The following is a 14547-nucleotide window of genomic DNA, read 5'->3' on the forward strand; positions in this document are numbered from 1 at the left end:
TTGGGTCTGAACCACTGAAATACATGCTTCTAGAAAATAGTGTCTGCCTTAGACCCTGCATACTGATGTAAATATATATAGATGTAGATATATAGATAGATATAGATAGATATATCACTCCTCAAAAACCAAATTATAGTCCTTTACATTTACTATGTACCCATTTGAATATTATTGCTCTTGCTGCATGTTCTGTACCAAATTTCAAACAGCACAGCACAGCATGAAACTACAGGAGACTAAAATGAGGATGGAAAGTGTTAAGGATCATGTCTGCAAGTCAGGATCCCTGATCCAGAGACAATGGCCCCCATGGGATGGAGCCCAAAGGCATCATCGAGAGTAACTGGAATGAGATTGTTGACAGCTTTGATGACATAGACCTCTCAGAGTCCTTACTCCGAGGCATGGTTTTGAGAAGCCCTCCACCCTCCAGCAGCGAGCCATTGTCTCTTGTATCAAGGGTTATGATGTGATCGCTCAAGCTCAACATGGACTGGGAAAATGGCCAATTTGGCCATATCAATTCTGCACCAATTGAAGTAGATCTAAAGGCTACCCAGGTCTTGGTTCTGGTTCTGTGGTAGTCACCTAATCTGGTGTCAATTTAAGGATTAAGAGTGTAGGGGTGGCGTCTAGGCTATCAATCTGGAGATAGCCAATGAGACTTCTGTGTGGGCATGGCCCTTCTCCTGAGAATTCTGGGATATCTAGTACTTTCTTCTTGGAGGCGGAAGACACCTCTCTCTCTCTCTGCCACTTTCTGGGATTCATTGCAGAAGACAAGCCACATGGATACAACCAGTCTTCTGAAGCCACAGCGAGACCCCTTCCGGGACTGAGATGCTTACACCACCACTGGACCCAAGGACTTTCCACCCACTGGCTTGTGATCATCCTGCATTTGGCTTCATTGCATATGTCTCGTGAGTCTGAAGGGACTTTATAGATTGATAATGGACATATAGGCTAATATCAGACTTATAGACTGGGCTGGGATGTTTTCTCCATGTTCAATTGCTCCTATATATAAACCTCTTATACATATATGTGTGGCCATGGATTTGTTTCTCTAGTCTAACCAGACTAACACATTATAGTACTGGAGTTGGGTCTTGGAGAAACAAATCATAAAAATGGGGAGTAGATGTTTGTTTGACTTCTGTCTCATAGTAGTGTTTCTTCTTTGGCTAGCCAGAAGTCAGGAATATCCATGCAGTTTACTCAATTATTTGCTCGAAAGAATATGGGAATTTAAACTTTTGATTATTTTGTTTGGCTGTTGTTTTAGGTTATTCCTGGCAAAAATGAATGTGATTAATGTATACTTTGAGCTCAGGGGTGGAAATCGTCGTTTGAATATCTCAGAAAACATGCTGCTTAAGAAAGAGGGCTGACCGAAGGTAGAAATGGCTGACAGAAAGCATGGATCTGTTTTGATGCCTTCAGAGACCTTATCCCATATTTTTTTATCAATCAATTAGTTTATATAAGGATTTAGATAAACTAAAGGATTGAAGTTGACTGCTTTAAGAATTGAGTTTAATAGAAATTGAGTTTAATAGATATTAAATTGAGTTTAATAGATATTCTATATTGTTTATACTGATTTCTTATGCTTATTATTGTAATTATAAGGACTGATAGGAATGATTTGGGGTAGGAAGAAAATAGAGAACTTGTAAATCCACTTGCCTCAAGCTATTAATTTGATCTCTAGATGGGTTTAGGCCACTTGCCTGGAAAAAAGTCTCTGAGAAAATAAGCTCCAATACTTTGGAGTGCTCAGGATATTTGCCTTCCAAAAGACCTGCCCAGGGGCAAGATTGACAGACTGAAGGGCAAAAAGGAACTCTTTGAAGTTTGAACTCTAGTGGTTTCCTCAGAAGCTGGAAAAAATCTGGAACCACGAAGAAAACTCCTCTCTAGGACTGAACATTAAAGGAAGCCTATGGGCAGGCTGAAATGCTTGCTAGGTGACCACCTGGATCCACTTGTTGAGTGGAAGTAGGAGAAATGCAGCAATAAAGAGATGGGTTGAGTCTGGCCACTGACACCCAGGTACTTGGTTCACAGGAACTAGAGAAGACAAGAGCGGGTTGACCGGTCTGAAGTTCATGACCTCGCACAAGGGGAGTAGGGTTGTTGAGAATTTGTGACAGTCTAAAGGGAAGGTGACAAAGGACACCCTTGTGAGGCTAAGAGAGGCAGCCCACATTGAGTTGACCAGAACCCGACCAGATGAAGAGATTTTTGAGCCTGTGAATTGGTGCATATTGCTGTTGACTGTACGGATGGCCTATCCTGATTCGACTTTGCTTATGGATGCGGATTTCACAAGGTTCCAACTGGAATGAAGATTCTTCACATCAAAGAATATGATTGTTTCCTCCGAGCACTGGGTTGATGTAAGTGGGCAATATAGAAATTGGATACCTAAAATGGGGGAATAAAGGCATGAAGTGGTTGGCTTACAAACTTTCATAGGTGGGGGAATATATATTCATAGGATCATAGGATTAAGGTATGGGTGTTACTTAACTGCAATTGTTAGGCATAGGATATTTTTGGTTTGTTTACTTATAAAATATTATGTTTAAATGAGCACATATTGAATTGTAAGCATTTTAGTTTTATCCTGTTAGGTACAGATATGATTTTATTATTGTTTGAAAATTATATGTGGTTGCAGTTATGTGAACATGTCAAATTGACAAGGGGTGGTCTGTAGTAGTTACATAATCTGGTATCAATTTGAGGATTAAGAATGTAGAGGTAGAGTCTAGCCTGTTAATCAGATCATAGCCAATGAGGCCTCTGTGTGGGCATGGCCTTCTCTTAAGAATTCTTGGAAATCCGGGATTTTCCTCCTTGGAGGCAGGAGAGACTCTCTCTTTGCCACATCCTGGTAGACAGAGCAGCTGACAAGATACATGAACCCCCCCTGATACAGAGACCCCTGCCAATGCTGAGATGTTTCCAATGACACTGGATTCAAAGACTTTCTACCCACTGGCCTGTGATCTTCCACATTCAGCATTATTGCTTATATTTCATGAGTTTGAAGAGGACCTTATAGATTGATATTGGACATATGGGCTAATATCGGACTTATGGACTTGATCTGGACTGGGCTGGGATGTTTCTTCAATGTTCAAACACTCCTGTCTATAAATCTCTTTCTTATACACATATGTGTGTCCAAGGAATTGTTTCTCTAGTCCACCTACACTAACACAGACTCCCACTTGAGATTGGGCCCAGCAGATTCAGGTAGTGATGGTAATATGAGATTACATGGGTGCTTCCTGCCATGCATGCTGAAGTACAGAAGCTGCCTTTGGAGGCTCCCCAGATCCTCATGGGTACCCCAGGCCATTGTATTCAGCATGCTTAATTGAAGATATCTATCTCACAAGTATATCAAGATGTTTGTGCTGGATGAAGCCAATGAAATATTAAGCTGTGGATTCAAAGACCAGATCTACAACATATTCCCAAAACCCAATCACGATACCTAGGTAGTTTTGCTGTCGGCTCCAATGCCTTCTGATGTGTTTGAAGTGAGCAAGAGTTGACCTGGAGGGTATCTGTCAATTCTAAGTCAACAGGGAGCATGCGGAGTGGAAATTGGACATGCTGTGAGACTTGTATAAAACTCTCACCCTCATGCAGGCAGTCATCTTCAATAACAGCCAGAGGAAGGTTGTCTGGCTCACTGAGAAGATAGATGCAAGCCCGAAACTTCACTGTCTCCGCTATGCATGGAGACCTGGACCAAGAAGAATGAGATGTGATTATGAGAGAGTTCCGTTCTGGTCCTAGCAAAGTACTGATTCTCACTGACCTGCTGGCCAGAGGCATTGGTATACAGCAAGTTTTTTCAGTCAGCAACTATGACCTTCCCGCCAACAGGGAAAACTATAGCCACAGAATTGGATATGGTGGACATTTGGGCCGTGAGGGTGTAGCCATTCACATGGTGACAGAAGAAGACCAGAGGACTCTTCAAGACATCAAGACCTTCTCCAGCACCTCCATTGAAGAGATGCCCCTCAATGTTGCTGACCTCACTTTAGGGGGCGCTATCTGCCCTGCTGCCCGGCCCTGACTAGGGCTTAACCCCGGGGGACTGAAGAGGAACAACAGGAATAGGGAATGGAAAGGGAGCCACGGGATGGGCATCTTGTCTTTTTTTTTTTAATTTTCCTTCAACTAAGTGTCACTTTTTGAGGAAATAAATAGATGAGGGTGGATGTGGAAGGTGGAGAAGTATAGAATTTATCTCATGATTAATTGAGATCACTATATTTCAGAGACACAGCTGGAATGGTAATAAGGTTTATGGACTGATCACCTGTGGTTTATAAACAGATAAGGATATCCCTGGTCATTCCATTCGTATGGTTTAAATCCGTCTGTGAAGACTGGACAGGGCTGGCATACCTGTTCTGACCTTTTGCTTCAAGCAAAATCTTAATTTAAATCATAACAAAAATGAAATGAAGCAATTGCAGTGCATCCTGTGTTAGCAGGTCAGTATTAGAAAGGAAGGATATATACAGGTAATGACCACTTGGAGTTTGGTTTTGAAATATTCCCCCCTAGAGGGCACTCTCATCGCCCAATCCTCAGTCTCACCTGGCTCTAACTTTCCTATCATGTCTTATTTCTGTCGCCCTCATGGCACTTCCTTTGCCATCATTCTCCTGGGAGTCATGAGCAGTAATCTTGCAGCAAAGAACTTGATCGCTTTTATCTGTTTCCCTTGCAGTGTTGGCTTCATGCAGGTCCTGGAAGGCACTCCCTACAGAGCCAGAGAAGAAATGTGCACAGCTCTTGGCAATTCCCATCACGATTACACAGGTGTGATTCCATTTCAGGTTCCCCAAATCCCTGGGAAGAAATGGAGTCAACCATTATGATGTGACTGGATGAAAGCTTTCAGGACCTCCATTTGCTGATGGAGCATGACTCAAAATTAGAAGAAAAAAAAACCCAACAACCTGCTGCAAACATTTATTAATAATCAGAATATGAAATATGCCAAGTATGAATCTAGAAAAATTAGAAGTCAACTAAAATGAAATGGAATGCAGAAATATTGATATCCTATTCGGCATCAATGAGGCGAAACGGGCTGCTACTGACTGTGTTGAATCACACAATCATACAGTGGGCTATCCCAACTTTGACAAATTGAAGAAGACTGGCATTGTATTCATCATCAAAAAATGTTCGTGATGTATCTTGAAGTACAAAGCTCTCTACTACCTATACACATCTGAGGAACTCAATGAACACAACTCCTATTCAAATTTACCTTGAAGAATTCTACCAACTTTTTCATTCTGAAAGTGATTGAACATGCCATCAAGATGCATTAATAATTATTGATGATCTAAAATCAAAAGTTGAGAATAAAGAAGAAGAAACAATAGTTGGAAAATATGGCCTTGATAATAGAAAGAGAACTGGAGATGGCATGATCAAATTTTGCAAGACCAACTTTTCATTAAAAATATTTTTAAACAGCAACTGCACACATAATCCCATGTCCATCCTCCTCAACCCAACAGGAAACTCACCTCTCTTTCATCTGGATAAAGTCACACATTTTCTTTGGGCCTCCCTTGTGGTATTTAGTTCTTTCTGCCTTGTTAAAAGTTGTTACCCTATCATTCTGTGCCCTAACTTCCTGACCTCACACACCACTTCCTCGTTTAGAATGAGTGTAGATGTCACCGGTGCCAAGGCAGCCCGACATACCAATAGCCTTTATCATATCAGCAGCTCTGTTCTTTGCTTATATGTTAGTCCTCCCCAAACCCCATCACCAGTTTGTAGGTTCCACTCCAACAGAGAAGGCATTATTCCCATCTTCAGATACCCAAAGCCTCGTGTGGTGTTAGGAAGAGTTCCGTGAATTCCAGGAGGTCAGGGGTTGAGGGTTAGTCATCACACCTTGTGCTCTGCGCCCAGCAGCTTGCTCATTTGTTAATGGAATGGACATTCTGAACTGGTGGCTAAGGAAGGAAAGCTCCATTAATTTTCAAATCCACTTGTTAAACTTCAGCAGTAATGCATATTAAGGAGTACAACGTGTGGGTGGAAAGGATGGTTCTTGGTGACATTTTTATTCATGCGGATCATGTTTTATGAAAGATGTTAGCTATGGAAAATAACCAATTCTTGAAGTTCATACATCATAGACTCGGAAGTGGTCTTAGAGGAATGTATACAATGTAACTCAGATCTATACTTGAACGTCCAGCCCATTCAGGAGCATTGCTAAGGGAAAGAAAAATACTAGTCCCTTACGCAGCACAATTAACTTTTAAACTGCTGTAATTACTCTTGTATTAGTCATCCAGTAGAAGCAATAGTCAAGGGAAGTCTGTGGCCAAAATGAACATTATTTTTATATGAATATAACGAAAAGGAAAAAGCAAGGTGCAAAAACCAAGATGCACATTTGAACATACCCCTGGACCCTATGCATGGAATGTAAAAACATGGTAGCAGAAATATACTAAAGTTATAATTCACTCATTTCTTTAACAAACCACATTAAGGCCTTGTTACATGCTAGTATGTATTCAAGCACACTAAGGATCTTAAAGTTGGTACTGAACCATCTTTTGCTCTATTTTACATATGGTTTCCTTGAGTCTGAGCATCTAAACAGGAGATAACAGCAGCATTGGAGGAGGAACTATTTTATATCCGTGGCTATTGCATGGAGAAGATAGATGCGCTCTCATGGTTGAGATATGGTGATGACATTGGAATGTGTTCAATTTATCATCTTTACAGTCAAAATTTTCTATCTTAGACTTATAATGAACAATAAAATCCTATAAAATTCAAGAAATGTTTCTTATGAAGAGGACAATGTTATTCCTTGAATCTTGAGTGTTTAGAAAGTACAGATCATACCAATAATTCTTCTCATGAAGAAAACAATGCACTTCTTTTGAAGAAGTAATTATCAGTTGTGCCCAGAGGAGAGTGATCAGCTTGCAGAGAACTCACCAACGAGGTAGTACTCCCTATTAATCTAAAAGGGCAGTGCAGCCACTCAAGGTTCAAGTTGAAAAAGACTTTCCAAGTCATTTACTCAAATAACACCAAGTAGTAGCAAAGTTAGACCAAGAAATCGTAAGCCCCCTGGAAAATAATATTTTTGCCCATTCCACTGGGAGGTAAACATTATTGAACCATATTATTACTCTCTCACACAAGTAAATTTTTGTTGAAGATTATACTAAAAATAGCTGCAGCATTCTAGTAACAGGGAGTGACCACAAATTCAGCCTGAATCAGAATATGATGTGGAACAAGAAACACCACTGGGATGTCAGATGAATCTTGGCTACACCCAGAGAATACAAGTAGTATGTTTACCTGTATTTTTATTTTATTACCTGTAGTTTTATCGACAAGTCACCCATAGACTTCACAATTAAATGATTTACCTGTGTTGAATATACTATGCAAAGATATTCAACAGTATGGATCATAACATATCGTGGATAACATTGCAAAGAACTGGAAGTCCAGACACTACTTTGTACTCAGGTGGAACGTGTCCACAGACCAAGATGCAGATTTTCAAACAACAAAGACATATTGCATAGTCTAAAATCAGGAAAGTTGTGTGTCAGGGTTAGATCCTTCACTATACTCTTTATTCCATACACTGTGCAAATAATCCAAGAAGTTGGACTATATAAAGAAGGAGGATCAGATTGAGGGAGATTCATTAGCAGCCTGCCATATGCAGGTGATACAACCATGATTGCTGAAAGGAGAGTGGATTTGAGGCATTTGCCAAAGTAGATCAGAGATTATGGGTTTTAGAGTGGATTAGACCTCAATGTAAAGAAAACAAAAATATCCTCACAACTGGACCAGCAGACAACATTATGAAAAATAGAGAAATAATTGAAGCTATAAAAGATTTCATTTAACTTGAACACATATTCAACACTCATGGAAGTAGCAGTCAAGAAACCAAATGGCATATTGGTGTGGATAAATCTGCTGCACAAAACCTCTTTAAAAATGTTAAAGATTACAGATGTTACTTTGAAGACAAAATTGTACCTGACCCAAGTCATGATATTTGTATCGGTCTCGTGCAATGGTCACTATAAACTGGAGCCCCTCCATGACACGTGCCAGCAATAACAATGATAAATGTCCCTCAGATTCAGAGGGAGTCTTAGGATGGAATTCTCCAACCAGTGTCCTTAGGTGTGTCTCAAACATGAATTGGAGTCAGGTGTTCAAAACTACCAGAACTCCATAGACGAAGAGGAGGTTGTTTGATCCTGTAAAGATTGACCGTCTCAGAAACCCGACATAAGGTTGACAGGAATCAAAACCACCCCCATGGCAATGAGGTTTAGAGGGGTAGGGAAGGCCAAACAAGGCTACCTACGTGTCCTAAACTGTTAGTCACTCAGCTACTGATGGAAAGATTGATGTTTCACCCAGAGGCACCCTGGAAGAAAGCGCTTCCAAAAATTCAAAACCCCAAATCCTTTGGATTATAGTTTTTCTCTCACAAATGAAATCACCGTGAGTCTGGTTTGTCAGAGTGGGATTCAGTACAAGCTTTCCTAGGTGCTTGATGAAATTATTCCGAAAGACCGGTTTGGCTCGATAAATGACTTGTAAATAATCCATGCAGAGCAATATTCTACCTTAAATGTCTCTTCCTTCTCTTCCAAGTGTTCTGCTAAAGCGTCTGCGCTGACATGTGTATGAGCAACTGCCCCCATCAACTCTGTGAAACGGTCCCCGTGCATTTCTGCAGATTTATGCCCTCCCTGCAATATGGCCATCAAGGATAAGCAGCGTCCTTCTCAGGAAGCATCACCGAGGAGACAATCGCCAATCAAGCCAGGGTCATTACCTGAAGTGACAGCACAGAGCTGGAGAAGGAGGCGTGGTGACCCAGGATGAGCCACCCCCATTCAAACTCCCTCAGAGACCATACAAATATGACTCAGATTCGAAATTCACAAGAAATGGATTTTGCTCTGATATCATTACAGGTCTATGCTGGCAGCGTGTAAAATTGAGATTTTTCTTATGACGGAATGAATAAAGCCTCGTTGGGTAGCTAACTGCTTTAGGAAGGTTCACAGCCCGTGACCTGTTAGCCACCTGGTTCAGTTGTTAAGTAGCTGGGCCTGTGGGCAGAGAGGACTTGAATGGCGACATGCATTGCTCGGGGAAAGATATTCTTTGCCTGGGCTGACAGCAACCCCGGGTTTTGCTGGACACTTCACAAAATTCCTGCTCCTCCAAACTCTTAACTTTTCTCTCTCTCGCCCTGGAAGAGATGGGAATGTTTGCAGGAAGTCACGGAGCTTCTTAGCAAATATGCTTGACATGTGCAGGGGGCTATCAAGTTCAATTTTCTTAAAATCAACCTGAAATGTGCTCCTTCTCAGTGTGGAATTTATGTTTAATTTTTATTTTCTGTTCTCTAGCAGTTTCCTGTCTCAACTGCTTTATTAAAAAATAATCAATGCAATAATTCATAGGAAACTTCTCACAGCCTGCTTGGAATCTAAATACCTGCTTCCTACTGACTATTTCATTTCCTTTGAAGTGAACGTGCTGGATGGATGTTTCTGGGAGGATTCGAACTCCTAAGAGTTGAGGAAAGTATCCATTGGCCTTTGCTATTGATAATGACAATGTCACTGTTGTTGAACAGGTTGGCCGTAGAAGTAATGAGGAGTGGCGATGCTGAGAGGAAGGTCTAGAGAGAACCAAGACCAAATTTATTTGACAGAAGCCAGTGCGGATGGTCTCTTTGCTTCAGTTCTTTCTGAAATTGAACCACGCTGTGAAAATAGCAGATGAACTGACACTTGACAATAAATCAATTCCGAAAACGGATTGTTTTATCGGTTGTTCTTGTTGCATGTTTGCAGCCTCTTGCTTGCTCTCCTAGATTACAGAGTGAACTCATCTTGCTTCTGATCTAGTAGCCAGTGAGTCCTGGTGACGTAGTGGTTACACATGGGCTGTGATCCTAATAGTAGGCAGTTCAAAACCACCTTTCCTCGAGAGAAAGGCTGGGCTTTCTACTCCCATAAACAGTCTCACAAACCATGGGAAGTCACTATGAGTCAGCACGGAATCGATGGCAGTGAGTTTGAGGTGAGAGTAACCCGTGAGCACTATGTAAAAAAGAAAAGATACCATCTCAATTCTCAGCCATAACCCAGGCTGCTTACATCTATACCTATCTCTCGGTGCCTTTATTATTGTAAGGATCCCATAAAACAAAATATGTAAACTACATAGCACTATGCTCTCCGGTCGCTAAATCCCTAGCTTGGTTGCATCACTTTGCAATAATTTATCCCCATACATGTTTGTTTCCCAGTGGACTTGAAGGCTTGGGCTTGCCAGTTTCCATGCGAAATTAATAGGGCATTGATGTTACTTTCTTTCAAAGGCTTGGGTCTACATGACATCAACTGATAACCTGTTAGGTGCCATTGAGTCCTTTCTGACTCATTAGGGACCTTACGTATGGCGGAGCAAAACACTGCCCAGTGCCCACCATGCTCACAATTCCTGCTATGTCGGATAGCATTGTGGCAGCCACTGTGTCGATTTGTCTTGTAGAGGCCTTCCTCGTCTTCACGAGTCCTCGTTTTAGTTTGCGTGCTGTCCCTCCCCAGGGACTGGCTGCAAAGTGCGACAAAATCTCACCATCTTTACCTCCAAGGAGCAATCCAGCTGTGCTTCCAGAATAAACGTGTACAAAGGATGGAAAAGCACCCTTAGTTTCACATCATGGAGAGAAAGCATCTCCATGCTTTCTGCTATCATCTCACTCTTTTGACAGCATGTACTTGTTACTGTAGTAGTTAGATGCCCCGCCCTGCACCATCCTCACAACCGTTCTTACATCGAGCCCTTTGCAGCCACAGAGTCAGCCACATCTCATGGAGGGTCTGTCTCTTTATCAAGCATGATGTTAGCTTCCAGAGACTTATCTCTCCTGAGCACATTTCCAAAGTATGTGATATGAAGTCTTACCATCCTTGTTTCTAAGGAGCACTCCTATTTGCATTTTGGCAGTACATGGAACTTCTTAAAGAGTTTTATTGAGCTCCGATTAGCATATGATCGAATTCCATCATGTTAAGCAGGGTTGTGCCATCATGACCGCAATCAACTTCAGAACATTGTCTTCCTCCTTATGCACATTGCTGCCGGCGCCCCATTTACCCCCAGCCTCCCCCTCCATGCCCCCGGGTAATTATGAATCCAGTTGCTACCTTCATAGATCAACCCATCCTAACTTTTCTCCACAGAAAAAAATACACAAACAAGGACTAAAAAGGATGCAGTAACAATGAACAAATAAAACCAAGAAAAACCCCAATCAAAAAGAAAGCAGAGAATATTATAAAACTAGAACGAATTCAAAATGGGTCAAAAGCGAGACCTGATGACAAGGAGGTACATTCCAACCCAACTTTAACTGCTAAAATCCCTTTTATAATGCTCATTGTCTGCTCCTAAGGCTATTCACATTCCTAGACTATGGTCAGTGGGGATTCATGTGAGACTCAATCCACAGAGAGACCCTGTAAATGAATTTTTAACTTTCACTATCATCCACAGGACTCCGAAAACTGAGTGTTTAGACTTCAAACTCTGGTCCCTTCTCTGCATTTGGATTTTATTATTTATATTCTTTGGATCACAGAAGCTGGTGTGCTGCCCCCAGGTAGACTGAGCTGACTCTTTACTTAGATGTTTTTGAGATAGGTCTTTAAGACTCCAGACATTATTTCTCTGACAGCCAGCACCATCTGGTATCTTCATCACACTTTGCCACTGTTTCATGATCTCCTCATGAAGGCAAGTACTGAGCAGGGCCATGTCACAAGGACTGATTGCGTTTATAAGAGGGCTCTGATCCCATGCGAGCCCCGAATCCATTCATCTAGCTATGATCTTATATGTCACTAGTTCACTTTAGAGACATTGTTACCTTATTGGATGTGTTAGCCTTGGTTGATTAGAGAAACAAATCCAGTGACATTCATATATGCATAAGAAAAACTTGATATCAAGAAGCTTTATATATCAGGAAAACAGGCCAGCCCAGTCCAACTCAAGTCCATAAGTCAGATATTTGTCCATAAGTCCCTCTTCAGACTCATGCAACCACATGCAATGACGCAGAGTGCTGGACTATCACAAGCCAGTGGGTGCAAAGATTTGTGCCTCCAATGGCAGTGGATGATACATCTCCAGGGCTCTGGCAGGTCTCAGAGTGGCTTGCCACAGGAAGGTGAAGACAGAAAGACCGGGTGGGAGGAGTTTCCCAGGACCCTCCTTAGGAGAAGGCCATGCTCACAAGGAGGTACCACTAGGCTGTGACCTGATTGACAAGCTAGACTCCACCCATATACTTCTATAGGTCAACTTGACATGAAACTATGTAAGTCCCACATTAGATTAGATCATAACTCGTTTCCATGGGGCATAAGATCATTTTATTGATAGTAACATTATTTTAGTCAATGGTATGGAATTTAGATCACTGCTAAGAAAAGGAATCTATACGTGCATGGCACTTTTAATATTCTTTTCCAACATCATTCAAATGCACCAAGTTTTATTCCTTGTCCAGCTTTCATAAGCAGGTGACTGAAACTACCATCATTTGGATCAGGTCCACCTTAGTCGTCAGAGTGAGAGCTTTGCTCTTTAACTTTTTAAAGAGCCCTTTAACTGTTTACAGCCCATCTGTCCCTTGAAACATGCTATTGGATCTCTTGACTGTTGCCCCCATGAGCATTGATTGTGCACCCAACTGAAATGAAATCCTTGGCAACATCCATCCTTTCTGTTTATCATGATCTTGTCCCGTGGTTCACTTGTAAGGATTTTTATTTTCTTTACATTAAGTTGCAATCTATACTGAAAGCGGCATTCCTTCTGCTCCATCCAAAAATGCCTCAGGTCCTGTTCTCTTTCGGCAAGCAAGATCATCTCGTTTGCAAATAAACATTTAAAAAGACAACTGCCACTGAGTCAGTGCTGACTCATAGTGGATTTCCAAGACTATAACTATTTACAGAGGTAGAAAGACTCATCTTTCTTCCAAGATGTGGCTGGTGATTTTGAACTGCTAATCTTGTCGTTAGCAACCCAAATCTTGACTACTACGGCACCAGCACTCAGTATTCCCTTGTTCAGTTAAAATGACTCTATTCCGGTCTATGTACGGGTTCCACATGATCGCAATCAAGTGTTCTGGGAGTCCCATTCTTCCCACAGTTTGGTTTGGTTCATAGTGCCAACAAATCTGCATCGTCGACAAAGCATGTAAGCATCTTTCTGCTATTCTTTGCTTTCAGCCAAGATCCAGCTGAAGTCCGCAATGATATTCCTCCTTCCACATCCTCTTCTAAATCAGACTTGAATTTCTGGCAGTTTCCTGGGGCTACACTATTACAGCTATTTTGAAATTATCCTCAACAAAATTTTCCTTTGTGTGATATTGTTCAATAGTATCATATCCTGCCATAGACTCATTAACTAACACAAGAATTTCTCAGCCTTCACTAGGGATCAATCTGAAAGTAATGAGGAAACTTAGACACACACACGCACACAGCCTGCTCCAGGGTACAGTGTGAAAACAAATCCCAGAAAGACAGGAGAGAGAATGTGTGTGTGTGTGTGCACGTGTGCATGTGTGTGTCCTGAAGGTAAAAGCCAAGAGACACATCGAGCAGAGAGATCAGTATGCTAACTATAAAGATGTATTTGTTTTTGTTTACTATACATATTTTAGTAGAGGAACCACAATTAAAACATCCCACAGAATCTTACATTTGGTCCATGTCCTGTAGCACAGCTTTCTAAAACATCATGGTCCAGAATAAGATGCCATAGACACATAGTCCACAGACACCAAATGCATACTGATAAGACATATACATTGACTACTAAAAGCACAACAGCATATCCTAGAACTGATGCTCAGAAACACATTCTCCTCTAGTCCATCATAAAAGGCATTTTACGGTCAATATTGACATGCATCCAACAAATAAATGTTTTGATTTTTATCAGCCAATGTCAGTGTAAAAATTATACTCTAAATGGCTAAAACCAGGGTACTCTCTGTATCCTGATGCCTAATTGCCTCTCCTAGGCAGGTACTTTCTATAAGATTAGGAGTGTTGTTTTAGAGCTTTGGGTTTGCAGAAAGATATGATTTAAAGTGGGACCCCTAACTCCATTTTGAATATTGACATAAGCACATGTGCATGGCCTCCATTGAATTCATTCTGTCTATGAACTGGTATTTTTAAAAAGCTTTGCCCTCAGACAGGATGCATTTGAAAGAAGACTGGAACTCTCCTGGCAATCCCAGGGAGAGGCAGTCGCAGGGACTTTGCTGGGCATGCCCTTAGTGGAGATTGGTGTATCAAATCTGCATCGTCATGAGTTATACCCAGACCTATGTGGTTGGGGGAATCC

At 41.4% G+C, this 14547-nt stretch overlaps 1 pseudogene; it reads left to right on the top strand.

Annotated features, from left to right (window-relative positions):
- Positions 1-269: 269 nt before the first annotated feature.
- Positions 270-4111, top strand: LOC142454691 (eukaryotic initiation factor 4A-I pseudogene; annotated as a pseudogene).
- The last annotated feature ends 10436 nt before the right edge of the window (positions 4112-14547 follow it).

Source organism: Tenrec ecaudatus, chromosome 8 (assembly GCF_050624435.1).
Source record: "Tenrec ecaudatus isolate mTenEca1 chromosome 8, mTenEca1.hap1, whole genome shotgun sequence".
NCBI lineage: Eukaryota > Metazoa > Chordata > Mammalia > Afrosoricida > Tenrecidae > Tenrec > Tenrec ecaudatus.